This window comes from Nanorana parkeri, unplaced genomic scaffold (genome assembly GCF_000935625.1).
Source record: "Nanorana parkeri isolate BGI_ZX_2015 unplaced genomic scaffold, ASM93562v1 scaffold599, whole genome shotgun sequence".
NCBI classification, from domain to species: Eukaryota; Metazoa; Chordata; class Amphibia; order Anura; family Dicroglossidae; genus Nanorana; species Nanorana parkeri.
In genome coordinates, this window is record NW_017306867.1 from 219,929 (window position 1) to 235,073 (window position 15,145).

Genomic DNA, 15,145 nt, shown 5'->3' on the forward strand with positions numbered 1-15,145 from the left:
TGTATCTTTTGCAGGCTCAAGGGGCAGCTGCTTTGGGCCCCACAACACGGACTAGGCTCTGGGAAACTGGCCCTTTTGCCCTGCGTTAAAGACGGCCCTGCTGATGCCGAGTATTTGCGCGAGTACTCGTCCAAATGCTCTGATGCCTAATTACGCGCTGCCCGGCTTCCTGATTCACTGGGAAGACGGCTCCATGCTCCCTCGTCACTTGATGAGGGAGCACGGAGCCAGCTTCTCGGCCACTTACGAAGACGGGCGCCGCGTCATTACACCAGATTGGCCAGAAAGCCGGCTCCATGCTTTCTCGTCACATAGTGACGAGAATCATGGGGATGGTTTCCTGCTAATCGGGAAACCGGGTGGCGAGTCTTTACACGCTGCCTGGCTTCCCGGCTAATTAGGAAGCCAGGTGGCGAGTCATTACACACCGCCTGGCATCCTTAATGGGACTTCCGGTATTGGTATGCGGTATTGGTGAGTACCGGAAAAAAAATATTGGTACTTGTAGTTGATACCGAAATACCGGTATTGGTGCATCCCTAGTGATAATGCATACCTCCCAACTTTCTGAAATGAGAAAGAGGGACATCTTCCAGCACAATGTATTTAGGTAATGGACACACCTCGGCCATGTTCCCTGTTTATGCCGACCATTAAGAATATAGATGCCAAAAATGATTGGAGAGACAGAGATTTGCTTCGAAATGATGGACAGTTGGAAGGTATGGACAATGCTCTGTCCCTGTCTCCCAGTTGTGCTTCTGGACTGCCACCCTGGCACGTGGGCTTCCAATAGAGACTACAAATGGGCATTTTAACACACATTATGCAGGAGTGGGCCACTGTTGGCACCATCAGGAAACCCTCAAAGAAATGGTATGCAGGCTGGGGTGCTTTTAGGTGTAAAGTTACCGAAAAGAGACAGCAGAAGATTAAGAAAACGTAAACACAAGTAATTTATTATTACAAAATGGCAACTGTTTATACACAGTGCTTCAGCAAACCTAAAGCCTATCTCTGGGGCAGGGGAAACTCCCCTTCCAGTGCAACTACCCCTGCACTGCAAGAGTTAAATGTTAGTTCAGGTCTAGGGGACCTGTGTAAAGGATTTTGACCTACCTGATCCCCCCTCCCACAGGCTACAAGACCGGGACCAGCAGCCTCTTCCCCCACTCTGCTTCGGTGGTCTGAGACCCGCTAATATAGGGCCCATAGTTCTGCATTATACATAAGGTTGCAGAGGGACAATGCACAAGTTGGACTATAGGGAAGATGAGGAGACTGCTGGGGAAGCGTGGATCAGGTAAGTACAAATGGTTTACCGGATACCCTAAGTGAACATTTAACCCAGCATGGGGCTTTTAAGGTCATTCAGTTAGGGTTTATGTGTACATTAGGCACCCAAATATTTAAAGTACAACTGAAGCCAACACTTTTTCTTTTAGTTTTGCATAGAGTATGGGAAGGTCATAACCCCTGTCAGCTTTTCTTTTTTTTGCCAAATGTGTCCCATTGGGGACATCTCTCTTCACTTCTTCTCTGATAGCTAAAACAGGAAGTGAGATGAAATCCCTCCAAAGAGAGGGAAACCCTGGTGGTCATCAGGGTCACCAGAACTAGTGTCCCCATTGGAAGATTTCCCATCTATTCCTGTTCTGGTGACAACCCAAAATCTTAGATATACTTTCACTTTCAGAGATAACGGTCACCAGAAGAAACAGAGGGGGTGACTCTACCTAACAGGGACACACACAGCAATAAAAATCTGCCAGGTTAGAAAGCCATGTCCCCGTTAGGGAGATTCACCTCTCTCCACTCTATCCCCTCCAAAAAAGGATGTAGGTAACATAGAGGCTGTTGTAATGCTAGTTGACTGGCTGTCATGTAGGGTTGCCACCTGTCTGGGATTGACCCGGACAGTCCGGGTTTAGAAGGCTGTGTTCGGGTTACATAGCCCACCTGAGAGTACACACAGCCCACCCGAGAGTCCACATAGCCCACCCGAGAGCCCCCACAGCCCACCCGAGAGCCCCCACAGCCCTAATGCGAGCCCACACAGCCCTAATGCGAGCCCACACAACCCACCTGAGAGCCTGCACAGCCCACCTGAGAGCCTGCACAGCCCACCTGAGAGCCTGCACAGCCCACCTGAGAGTCTACATAGCACACCTGAGAGCCCGCATAGCCCACCTGAGAGTCCACACAGCCCAGGTGGGAGTCCGCACAGCCCACCTAAATCCTGGACAACCCACCTAAGAGTGCGCACTGGCCGACAGAGAACCCGCAGAGTCTATCTAAGAGGCGGCAGAGTCCCTTTGCGAGTGTGTAATGTCTAGGACATTATCTAGAATGTCACTTGAGACCCTAGAGACATCAGGCGGCCACAGAGTATGTAGCTTCATAGCTCATTAGTATTGCTGTATCATGTATTGCTGGTATTTGTAGTCCTCTATAGCCGGTCTCCTTACTCTCTTCCCTGGCTCTCTCTCCTGGCTATCTCTCCTGGCTGCCTCTCTGCGCTCTCTCCTATATTCTCCAAAAAAAATTGCTGCGCGTGGCGCTACGGTGTTCGGTTTTCACTTGAAGAAAAGGTGACAACCCTACTGTCATGCTGATGCTCTTCATCGATTTAGAACAAGTATACAGATACAAATTTCTGACCTGATCTACTTGACTTTTGACCAAAAAGTTAGCCTAAAAGCCAGCCAACAAGCATTTTTAATGAAGAGGTCAGCAATGGCTCACTTGCTGCTCATGGTTCTGGTTAAATACAGCTTCTTATGTTAAAAAATAGCTTTGCCGTTACTGACCCTGGCAGCCTTTGTCATGATTAAAGTCTACACAGACTGGAAGGTGAAATCCAGCTATGTCCAGCTATTTGATTGCTTACAGACCTCCAGTACAGGAAGTAGCTGGGGGCGTCATTACTCGCAATAACCGCTGTGGGTAATGCATGACAAGGTCAGAGGTCACTTCCTGCGTAAATGTAATGTCACTTCCTGCCCTTTGATGTGTGCTTACAGCCTTAATTCCTCCAATTACTTCTAAATAAAGACCCTTCAAGTAAAATTGTTTAAAGCTGACTGCGAGATTTAAAGCTGAACTCCATGCAGATGTAAAAAAATACAGAGCAGAAGTTTTCAGTGCCGACATCTAGCAGCCGGTGATGAAAGACAACCATGTTTGCTCTGCCAGTCCAGCCATTAATGGGCCCAGGGCAAAGACCTCGGTAGTGGGACCCACGTTGCATATAGGGAAGCTTATAATTGGTGGAATGTAAATAACGCAGGCTATAAAGAACACAACTTGAAATTCAAACAGGCTCCAAGTAGGGAGCGCTCAGGGTCAGATAGAACACGGGCCTAATCTGAGCTCCTCCAAATGAGGAAAGAACACTTCCATCCAATCAGGAATTCCCCACCAGGCAGCTGCATGTAAACAAAGGGGCAGGATGCTTATGCTGATGTCATTGACCATATATGGCCACATCACCATATTAGGACAATGTAATTTACCAAATATAGGCATGTAGCCATATAAGGTCATATAAGGTCAATGACATCACTGCACCTCACCCTTTGCTTATGTGCAGCTGCAGGCGGGGAATTCAACAACAGCACCTGATTAGGTGGCATGGAAGGAACTTCTTTCCGTGTTCTGGAGGAGCTCCTTCCTGGTTTGGAGGAGCTCAGGTTCTAACCTGTGCTCATCCCTACATTCAAGTACCGTAACACTGTGTTAAAATTACTACATATCCCATCATGCATTGCTTCCAGCAACCAGTGATAATGTTACATTGTTCAGACGTTGAGTTGTAGTTCAGAAGGCAGGCACTGTGAGAGTTGTGACTCAAGGAAGTTTATATTTGCAGGGTGAGTAAAATTGTGTCAGTGCATTGAGGAAGTACATCCTATTGGCATCTTCAATAAATAATGCTATGTAATGTTAAGGAGGGGGGTGGGGAGGTAATATTTACCATAATTAACCATGTCTGTACTGTGCTGGCAGATCCCATTATCAGTTGTAAACTAGATTTGAACACTGTCTGTCGTAATAAAGGGTTAAGGAGCTTGATGCTTTTTATATTGTATTAAATGTAAAGATTTTTAGATTAACCACCAGATGGAGTTCCTGTGGCTTGGTAATATCTCCCTAAGTCTGCTTAACAACTGTTGAGATAAGATATCAGCCACACAGGGAGTGCATTGTTTGTTTTCAGCGAGTCGGCTTAAAGTGTATTTCCACTTTTGCAGTCAAATTTGACAGAACCCCATTCACACAGCATACCAAAACATAATAAAACAAAGCTTACCTTTTTAGATGTTTTGTTGCAGCAGGCAAGATGGCTGATTCCAGGTTTGTTCTCAGCACCTTCACAGTGATCTTTCATTATAGGAAGACTGAGGACAGGAATGCATGGACTGTGTTTCTCTCATTAACATCCAGGTTTTTATCCTTGAACCCTTTGTTAGGACAGGCAGTGTTCAAATCTACCTGACAAATTATAATTAAATCAGCTATTACAGTACAGAAAGTGTTAACAAACCCCTCCCAGCCCCTCCTAACATTACAATCAAGAAGGAGAAAAGTAAAAATCAATTTGAACTGCGAGAAGCATGTTTATTTTATTTATTGGCTGAATGGGCCAAATTTGATCTGCGGGCGGCCTTTCTGGCACCACCGTCTTGGCAAACTTTAGCTAAAAAAAATTGAAAGAGCTTGGTGGAAAATTGTCGGTCAAACAGTGACCGCAGCCGATCAGCCGCAGTCACTGTTCAGGTTGTGGAATGGGGGAATCAAGTGATTTATGTCAGCTATTCAGCCCAGAGAAATTTATGGCTGTAGACTTGCATCATAAGAAGTAGGGATGCACCAATAGCGTTTTTTTCGGTATCGAGTATGAGTACCGATATTTATATTTCTGTACTCGCCGATACTGAATACCGATACTGGTACTTCCGCTAGGATAGAGCTGACTGCCCGAGCAATCAAAAAGCCGGGCAGCGGATAAAGACACACCGCCCAGCTTCTTGATTGCCTGGGAAGCCGGTTCCATGCTGTTTGGCCTTCTCGATGCTTATTGGATGGAGTTGCCGAAGCTTCTTCCTCCAGCCGCCTGCAGCCTCCGCCTGCCCGGCCACGCCTCCGCCTCCTCTTTCACCCAGCAGCTCGCTGCCGAGCCCCACCAGCAGCCACATTGATTAGGCAGCCGAGGCTGCCTGGTTTTGTGCGCCCCTTGCGGCTTTCCCCTTTGTAGGGGGGAAAAAATGCCCCCCCCCCGCAAAGTGATGCTCCAGGCAAACACCTTGTTTGCCTCGCAATAAATACGCCCCTGGGTGCATCCCTAATTAGAAGGCGCAGCAAAGCACTAGCATTGTGTAGCACTGCAACGCAAGAAGTAGAGCCTGTGTACTGGTGAAACTCGAATAATTAGAATATCGTGCAAAAGTAATTGCAGTAAGTGCTGCAAAAGGGGCCCAAACCAAGTACTGAGTACATATGCATGCTTGTACTTTTCAGAGGTCCGATATTGTTCTATGTACAATCCTTGTTTTATTGATTGCATGTAATAATCTACTTTTTTGAGGTTGTGGATTTGGGGTTCTTGGGGTTTTCATGAGCTGTAAGCCATAATCATCACAATTATGACAAATCACGGCTTGAATTATCTTGCTTTGCATGTAATGAGTCTATCTCATATATTAGTTTCACCTTTTAAGTTGCATTAGTGAAATAAATGAACTTTGCACGATATTCTAATTATTCGAGTTTCACCTGTATGTAGCCCGTGGCTGTCAGAGTTTTGCAAGGCATCATGGGACTTGTAGTTCCACAACAGCTGGATTGCCGAGGTTGCCTACCCCAGTCTATACATTGCACTATTTTGCAAAGTTCTGTTGCGTACGTCTGAAAAGCTTGTAGCACATTCATGTATACTGACAAGATGAGTGACATTAAGCTGCTTTTCTTTACATCTGTCTACAAAACTCAGGTCATCCTTCCAACGAGGGTTGTCACCTTTTCTTCCGGTGAAACCCGAACACTCAGCGATGCACTGACATTTTTTCGGGAGAATGAGTCGCGGCTTATTTATATGTAAATAGCGCCACCCATTCATATGTAAATATCACAGTTGAGACTATTTTTAGTGAGGGGTCAGTATCCCCCATCTTAATTTTGGTTGCCCCTGTCTGCCTGGCATCTTGTGTCCGGGTTTCTGCTGCCATGAATCCCGAACACAGCATTCTAAACCTGGACTGTCCGGGTGAATCCTGGACAGGTGGCAACCCTAATTGTAGTGTGCCTTACCTACCTAATGGGTATTCTAGTATAATCCTGCCTACATACTGAATGTTGTAGTGTTCCCCTGTCTGTTCACTGAATATTAAAGTGTGCCCTTCCTACCTAAATGACATTGTACTGTTTTTCTGCCCACACTTATGTTTTTTGGGCGAATGAGTTGCGGCTTATTAATATGTAAATATCACAGTTGAGACTATTTTCAGGGGGGTGCAGTAGCCCTCATCTTAAATTTGGTTCCCCCTGTCTGCCTGACATCTTGTGTCCAGGTTTCTGCTGTCATGAAACCGGAACACAGCATTCAAAACCCAGACTGTCCGGCAGGGGCGTCCCAAGGCCGGGTGACACCCTGCCATGACGTCATCGTGCATGCATGGCCATCTAATTGACGCCTGTCGGCGGCCATCTTGGTGATGGACGCCGGCAGAGAGAGGAGGGGACGTTCACCCGCCAGGTTGAGGTATGCCGCCGGGTCCCCTCCTCTCTCCCGACACTGTCATGCTCTCGGTCCATGACCGAGTGCCCGACTTTTTAGAGGGGATGACACCAAAATGACCGACATAACCCCTCTAATGGTGTCACCCGGGCCGCACCCCCAACACCCCTTGTGACGCCACTGCTGTCCAGGTGAATCCTGGACAGGTGGCAACCCTACTTCCAACCCTCTCCACTATAATGTGTCTGTTATAATTTGTAGGAGAACATTACTATACTATACACTCCCTGCCATGTCACATTGCGCAGGGTAACTGGTAAGTAATGTGTCATTAGAGTAAATTAACTTCAATCTGCAATTCTACATTGAACTATTCCTGTTTGTAATTAAAGTCTTTTCTATTAGCTGACTTCCTTTAATAAACAGAGACACGACGGCAATGAGAAAATCACTGACTTTAGAATAGAAGTGTTTTTATATTCCACTTCTTGTTATTTAGATTTGCAGATGTCCAGGAACATAGTGCTGAAGACAATTATAGGAGCGGAGATCACCTTGGAGGCAAGCAGTTAGCCTTACACCACCAGGGAGACTCAATAGGACTGCATTAATATCCAGCTGAGCCTTTTTCCCAACACACTTCATCTTTAATAACGCCTCCCGGTGAGATTGGCTGGACGGCCGGATGCCGTCTCCCTCCATGTAGCCCTGAGGTGCCGGGTGTGACAAAAAGGAGATTGTGAGGGTGTCGGAGGGGCTATTCGACCTCCCCCTTCTCAATCCTCCAGGTATCTCCTTTACCTCGCAAACTAACCCTAACATGCATGATCCATCTATCCCGGCTCCATATTCCCTTGCGGCACTGCCGGTCAGTGGAAATCTCCCTCTGACCGGAAGCTGCAGTATTGGGAAAGGTATCGGAGCATTTGGGCAAGTACGAGTACTCTCCTAAATACTCGGTTTCAGCACCTATACTAGTATCGGTATCAGTGCATCCTATCACGCAGGATTCCCTTCTTCAGTCAAAACATGTGATCACATGCCTGGCCTAAAGAAGGGGATACTGAGTGACATGATATGCTGCACTTTCATCAATAAGATGCATTATTAACTATTTGGAGTGCCGGTGCCCTATTTACGCTTTGTATATGTAACGGCGCCATCCATTGGACCCGCAGTACCCACCAGTCGGTTCAGGACATAGCGTGTCGGGAGTAGGATGGGTTCATGGACTTTTTTTTTGTATGGAGAATCAGACTCAATTAGTATTATAGAAATACTAATTGGCTGCGGGGACCAGTCTAGCAGCCAGAGGGTACTGAGGATCAGGTGAGTATATATTCATTATTTTTGTCTTTGTCTTTAATGTTCGTATAGGCACAGGACGGGAGGGTAAGTTTCCCTTTTAGTTTATATGACAAATCGTTGCCTTTGTACACTTCATAAACAGATATAGAAGATGAACACAGATATAAGACATCGGTCTCTCATATAAAAGACAATTTTCATTGTCTCACAAGAGCCAATCAGATTCAGCCATTTATTCCGCGGCTGTCATTTTCCAATGCAGGTCTGGATGACGTTAATACATCCCAGTACACACAGACCTTGCAGCGGTCAGTTTGGTAAATGAGACCCTGGCCCCGTGTTTTCCATCTGTTATCTCACTCAGGAGCGCTCGAGTCGTATATTTCCCCCTCTCCCACCGCTCAACGTTTCAATGACTTCATTTTCAGCTCAGGATGATTTTCCCACCGTCCTTAGTAAGGCCGAGAGTGTATATCTTCTATGGAGCCTATAAAACGCTGTGCAGGTAATGAGCTTTTAAACAGGGTGTTGGATCTGACCATAAATCCTCCAGTGTAGCGAGTTCATAATCAGGAATGGAGTACACAGCCCCATCCATAACCGCCCTGTGCCGGGAATAACTTCTGCCTGGGAACATTTGTCCAGGATCCACAGGGAGGTATAAAAACGCTGCGATAGGGCCGCCATGAAAGCACGCTATGGGCAAGGTAAACAATGTCTCCGAAGCTACATATATATACAGGTGAAACTCGAATAATTAGAATATCGTGCAAAGTTAATTTATTTCACTAATGCAACTTATGCGGTGAAACTAATATATGAGAGAGACTCATTACATGCAAAGCAAGATAGTTCAAGCCGTGCTTTGTCATAATTGTGATGATTATGGCTTACAGCTCATGAAAACCCCAAGAACCCCAAATCCACAACCTCAAAAAAGTAGATTATTACATGCAATCAATACAACAAGGATTGTACATAGAACAATATCGGACCTCTGAAAAGTACAAGCATGCATATGTACTCAGTACTTGGTTTGGGCCCCTTTTGCAGCACTTACTGCAATTACTTTTGCACGATATTCTAATTATTCGAGTTTCACCTGTATAGATGAATGTCACATAGTTGCCTGTAGATTGGAAGTGTCTGAGGTTATCCCGAAGGTGGATGTGATGGGGGTTAGGACAGGAAGCCTGGATCATAATGCTCATTCGATAATTAATGAAAAACTCCGGGAATTCTAAAGACTTACTTATTTGACTCCTCTAGACTAACAAGTACTTAACCCTTGCAGTGTGGGCTAGTCCCACTGCAAGGGTTAATTGCTGGTTTGTCTAGAGGAGTCAAATAAAGCAGATATACTCACTGATCCTCGGGCTTGTGGCGGTCAGCAGTCACATCTCTCACCCTCCTCTCCGGCTGTGGAATGTTCCTCAGCATCCTCGCGTCTAATGGACTCGCATGAGACATGATGTTGTCAGTGGTCCTTAGAGAAGAGGCTGTGGGGCCCGGTCTAACAACTCTGCAGGATCGAGGATCAGGTGAGTATATCTTATTTATTTGAGCCCCCTAGACAAAATGAGCACTTGACCCTTACGGTGCGGGGGGTAGCTCCACTGCAAGGGTACATTTTTTTTAACTCCCTGAGTTCTTCTTTCAGTACCACCATAAGAAAGCTCTATGTGTCTTAAAAAACTGATATGAAATTCACTTGGACAGAGTGTTGCATGATGGAGTAGTTGTCAGTCAAACTATCACAGCGCTGAAAAGTGGAAAATGGCCAGGTAATGAAGGGGTATTACAGGCTGGTACAAGGAGTGGTTAAAGGAGAACTACGGGCTAAGTGTTTTTCCTCATAGTTCTCATAAGGGTCACAGGAGGACATATACAAGCATCCTCCCGTGACCCAAAGCCCAGTATATCGCGAGCTACAGCTCCCTGTATACTGAGACCGCCGCAGCCGGGACGGATCCCGACATTACTGTTGAGATCCACCCAGCTGCGTGAGTGACAGCTGGCTCTACCTATCTAGATGCAGTCAGCTGTACCCGCCCCCTCCCCGTCCATTCTGCCAGTCAGCGCTGGAGGATCACAGAGGGGGGGGAATCCCTGCAGGGAGCCGTGACTGACAGTCACCGCTCTCTGCAGGAACATGATTGAGAAGTGAGTGAGCAACGGTATGTGTTCCCAATCTAATGAGCCGACCTGTGACAGTTTCATTGTCACACGTCGGCTCGAACTATGAGGTTGAGTGAAAATCACTCACCTCATAGTTCTCCTTTAAGGATCAGCTAATATAAAACAATGTGATAGTGATTGCAACGGAACTTTAATCAATTATTTTTTTGTTTTATATAGCAAACCTGGCAGTGGAGATTGTAACTGTCTAGAAATAGTTGTCTTCCCTTTTGTTTGACTGGCGCTCCTCTTTAATTAATACAAGCTCGGTAATGCTACTGAAGAGTATTGTAGCTCATCTTAGCAGTGCAGACATGAAGGGCTCACACACACACACACACACACACACAGGACTGTTTTCAAGCAGTGTATTATGTATTATGTCCCTGCTTGCCGCGTCATGCATGTCAATATCTCATTAGCAGCAAACGAGTATAGAGAAAGTAGCAGATCCATCCGGTGAGGGTCCGAGTTCAGATATATCCCACAAATGGTAATGGAGGTTTTGTGGTCAGTCATTTGCACTTGACAGAACATTTCGTTTTGCATTTAGCAAACTAATTAGCCTTCTTAATGTGTAAATGCACAGCGCATAATGGAAATGCAAATGGCTGACAAGCTTTCGTTTCTTTATCAATCAAGTGCAAATTGAGGTCAGCGGAATCGTCGAGAGACGGAATGGTTTCAGCAGATGAATAAAATGAACATGGTTGAATTGACATTGTGGAGCTTAATTGCATGGTATTGCAAGCACAAATATCTTTAAAGTAAACCTGTCACAAACCTGGGAAACCAAACTGAGAATATTATGGCCAAATTCATAAGCGCGCTGCTTCTGTGAAAAACGCATGTCAAGACAACAGCTAGATTCAGAGGTGAAGACGGCTGGAGGTATTTGCAAATTGTGGCTTTACCTGTAAAAGTTTATGATCAAAAACTAAAAGTAAATATGGATTTCTATATTGAATCTCCATAAGTCCCATCCCACTCCTAATGACCACATCCATCTAGAAGTTTGAAAACATAGTTATTGAAGACGCCCATAGGATGTACTTCCTCAATACAATGACACAATTTCACTCAGCCCTGTAAATACACATTTCCTTGTGTCACACCTCCCACAGAGCCGGCCTTCTGAACTACAGCTCAATGTCTGGACAATGTAACATCATCATTGCTTGCTGGAAGCAATGCATTATGGCCTACTTAGTCTTGAGAAATGGAGATTGCATCACATCAAGCAGCAGTGAAAGAGATGCAAAGCACACTGGGAATCCAGAAAGATGTTGAGAGTGATAGGCAGACGGAAGGCAGCAGTCACTTCCAGTGCTGTAACTACAGATCACGGGGCCCCATAGCAAAAATGTGATGGAGGCCCCCCTGATGACCTCTCTTTGAGCTGTAAGGATGCCAAAATCCCAACATTCCTCTTGTGCGTCCGAAGTTATCTTTACACTGTAGACTTTACAGTCAACTGCAACCACTCTTTACAGTCAACTGCAACCACTCCAACCCTTAAAGTGACATTAAAGTCAAAATGTTTTTTCCCTCCCCCCATGTTAAAATATAGTACTGTATTATCTTCACATATACTATGTTTAATTTGCCTAAACAAGCTAGTGAGGCCCCCTTCTACCCCCCCGCGCCACAGCAGCTGCCTGGGCTGCTATGGCTATAGTTACGCCACTGCTCACTACATAAAAGCTTTGATTGTGTTATCAGGTACTCTAGTATGTATTCCTATTACAATGTTGATGTTATAACAGGAAAGGATATGCTGGGACTTTACAACTCCTTTAATCTTCATTCCCAACATGAAGAGTGCTGACATAGGGATTGAAACGTGTGTCACAAGTGAGAGCTGCAGCCTGGGAGTGCAAGCTGTACAACTTCATCTCAACCATCAGGAGCTCTGGTGAAGGCCAGGCATGCTCAGATTTTGCCCCTCACAGTGAATGTTTGCCATCCACTTGTGACGCAACTGTTAATCTCTGTTCGGTCTATCCTTGTACATTGTCATTTTATTGCGCATGGTTCTTATTGTTGGTTATGTGTTTAGATGAAGCACGGCACTGAGATCTTGAGGAATGCTGTATTAAGTTTTACCTTCTTAGCAGGACATTACACGTATGTACAGCATTATGCAGGAAACATGTATATAAAATAACTTCCTGTGTATCATAGATAAGCATGCATATCGAAAACTAACATTGCACTAAAGCGCCATCTGCAGCTCGAAAGCCAAATGATAAGTATAGGCTGTTGCATTTCTAACACTTTTGTCTTTGACCTCTGCTATTGTCCAACTATGTCCTCTGGCATTGGAGCCTCAGCAATGCTTTTGACTCCAGTATTAACTGTATTTTCCTCTGATCCAAAACTAGGACTATCTAAGCCCGTAACCCTGTGGACTCATCGATGAAATACCAAAGAATGATAACCCTGATGACATACTTATCCTCCCCCTTGTTACCACACCAATAGCAACATCAAAAATGCCGACTTACCACAGTGTTTGAAACATTAAATCCTATTAGCTCCATTGTGCTAAAGATGCCATTGCCACGTGTACATATTAGGAACCTTTACATATGTATCTGAAGCCATTGCATATTCATATTCAACGAGTAGAGGCTAGACTTCTGTAGATGGAGATGAAGCAATGTTTGTTCATGAATGAATCAAGATTTCAGTTTTCATCCACTTTTCAGTTTTCATTGTATATAAACCTGGGAACACCTGCAAATACATCCATTAGCAGTAATTAAAGGGAAAATGTGTTCCTCAGAGGAGTCCGAAGACTCTTTGTATGTCAGATGATAGATAATTACCTTCTCTTCCTCTTTCGGCTTCTGAGTGGTATACACTAAACTCCAGTACTAGCTATACAAAGCTTGTTATCATTTTACTTGTAATAAGCCCAGATGGTTGGCGACAGGTACTAATGTATCTTATATAAGTGTACAGTAAAGACAATGTCTCTGTTATACAAGTGTAACAGTATGATTCTAAACACAGAAGCCGGCCAGAGCTTCCATTCAAATCGTTCTTTGTGATCTTGCTATACAGGTTCAGTCTTTTTAAATCTGCAGCTTTCATTAAAATCATGCTTAGTGAACTTGCTATGCATGTCCATGTCCAGACATATCCTGTTATAGGATGACACCTGTCTCCCAATTGTGCCCCTGCCACAAGCACCCCTGGAGGAGGCTACAAGCAGCTATGCCAACACAAATTGTGCAGGCATGATCCACTTTTATCACAAGGGATGCACCAATACAGATACTAGCACCGGTATCGGTGGCAATACTGAGTATTTGGACGAGTACTCACCCAAATACTCCCGATGCCTATCCTGATACCTGATAGTAAGTCATTACATGCCACCTGGCTTCCCAATTGGACCCGAAGCCAGCTCCATGCTTCCTCTTCACCAGCCCCATTAAGGATGTCGGGCAGCATGTAATGTCTCGCTGGCCGCCATCCTGATTGGTCGGGAAGCTGGCTAATCAGGAAGCCAGGCGGCGAGTCATTACACACCACCCGGCTTCCTTAATGGAACTTCAGATATCGGTATTCGGTATCGGCGTGTACTGGGAAAAAAATATTGGTACTCTTACTTGATGCCGAAAAAACGGTATCAGTGCATCCCTAGTTAGGAAGCTTACCCTGAGCAGTGATGTACAGCTGACACCGGAAGGAGTGCATGGAGACAGGAAGAGGCTAAAAAGACCAGAGGAGATTAGCAAAAAAAAAAGTATAATGAAAGGTTAAGAGTATTTTATAAAAGCGAATTCAGAATTGTTTGTGATACACAGTTCAGTTTGGGTCTACAATACTTTAAAGCAATATTAAAGTCAAATGGTTTTTAAGCTATTTCAAATGCTGATGAAATCACTTACGATGGATGCTGCTTTTTGATGTTTAAAAGTTTTAGTTTCCTGTAGAATTAGCTGGTCCCCTAAGCATTGGCCCCGATATCCTGTTTTAGGCTGGCTCCTTTCCCTTACAGGGGCCCTATGGAGCCACCCTTGTGTGTGCTAGTAAGCTGTGTGTGTCTCCACAAACATACAGGTACATCAAATCAAGCTACAACCCTCCTCCCTGCTCCCCACCTTTTCTGCCTACTTCCTTCTCTCAGGAAGTTCAGGGAAGTTAAACTGAAAGAGTTGGAGCCAGCTAAAGTGGTAGAGCAAAAATCTAAAAAATAAAAACTTTGCTGGGCAATATATATTTGTTTCATCTGGATTCATTATTGAAAAAAAAAGAAAATACTTTGAGAGATCAATACTCCTTTAGGCTGATTTTTAGCCAATATCTCAATAACACAGAAGAATAAGAAATTAGTTTTCCAGAGTCAGGAGAATAAAGAAGAAAAAGGGAGCTGAACCACCACAGAAAAGACCGGAATATGTGCATTAGTTCTTACAAGAAAGTACAACATTTTAGTTCATATATGTATATATTGTGAGATTACAAGAAGACAATCTAGGGGTCGAGCAACCTGATTGAGCTTGTAGAGAATATACAGTATCTATCTCCACACAGGTTGCATGGGTAGTTGCACTTGATGCTTGTAAATGTATTTCGGACGATCCTGAATTGGGCAGTAGTTGGATACCATTAGGGAATAGAGTGGAAGATGTTTTTCCCCATTGGAAAAAAAAATAGATGTGAGGTCAGCAGATGCACCCATATCGAAAGGAGATGCTTTTAAAATTACTAAGATAGATCATTTATTTGTCATACACCAATCAAAAAACACCATCAATGCGTTTTGTGGCACTATAATGACCATTTTCCCAGGATAGGTGCATAAAACACAGTAAAAAAAATTAAACAAAACAAAACACGACATAAACAATATATAGTATAAAAATAGTAATTATTATTAATAATAATAATAACAATAATAACCAATGT

General features: G+C 44.5%; 1 protein-coding gene across 1 annotated transcript in view; it reads left to right on the top strand.

Annotated features, from left to right (window-relative positions):
• The window catches only part of CYYR1 (cysteine and tyrosine rich 1), a 65,161-nt gene that overhangs the window by 10,834 nt on the left and 39,182 nt on the right, over nucleotides 1-15,145 (top strand). The window lies entirely within an intron of this gene.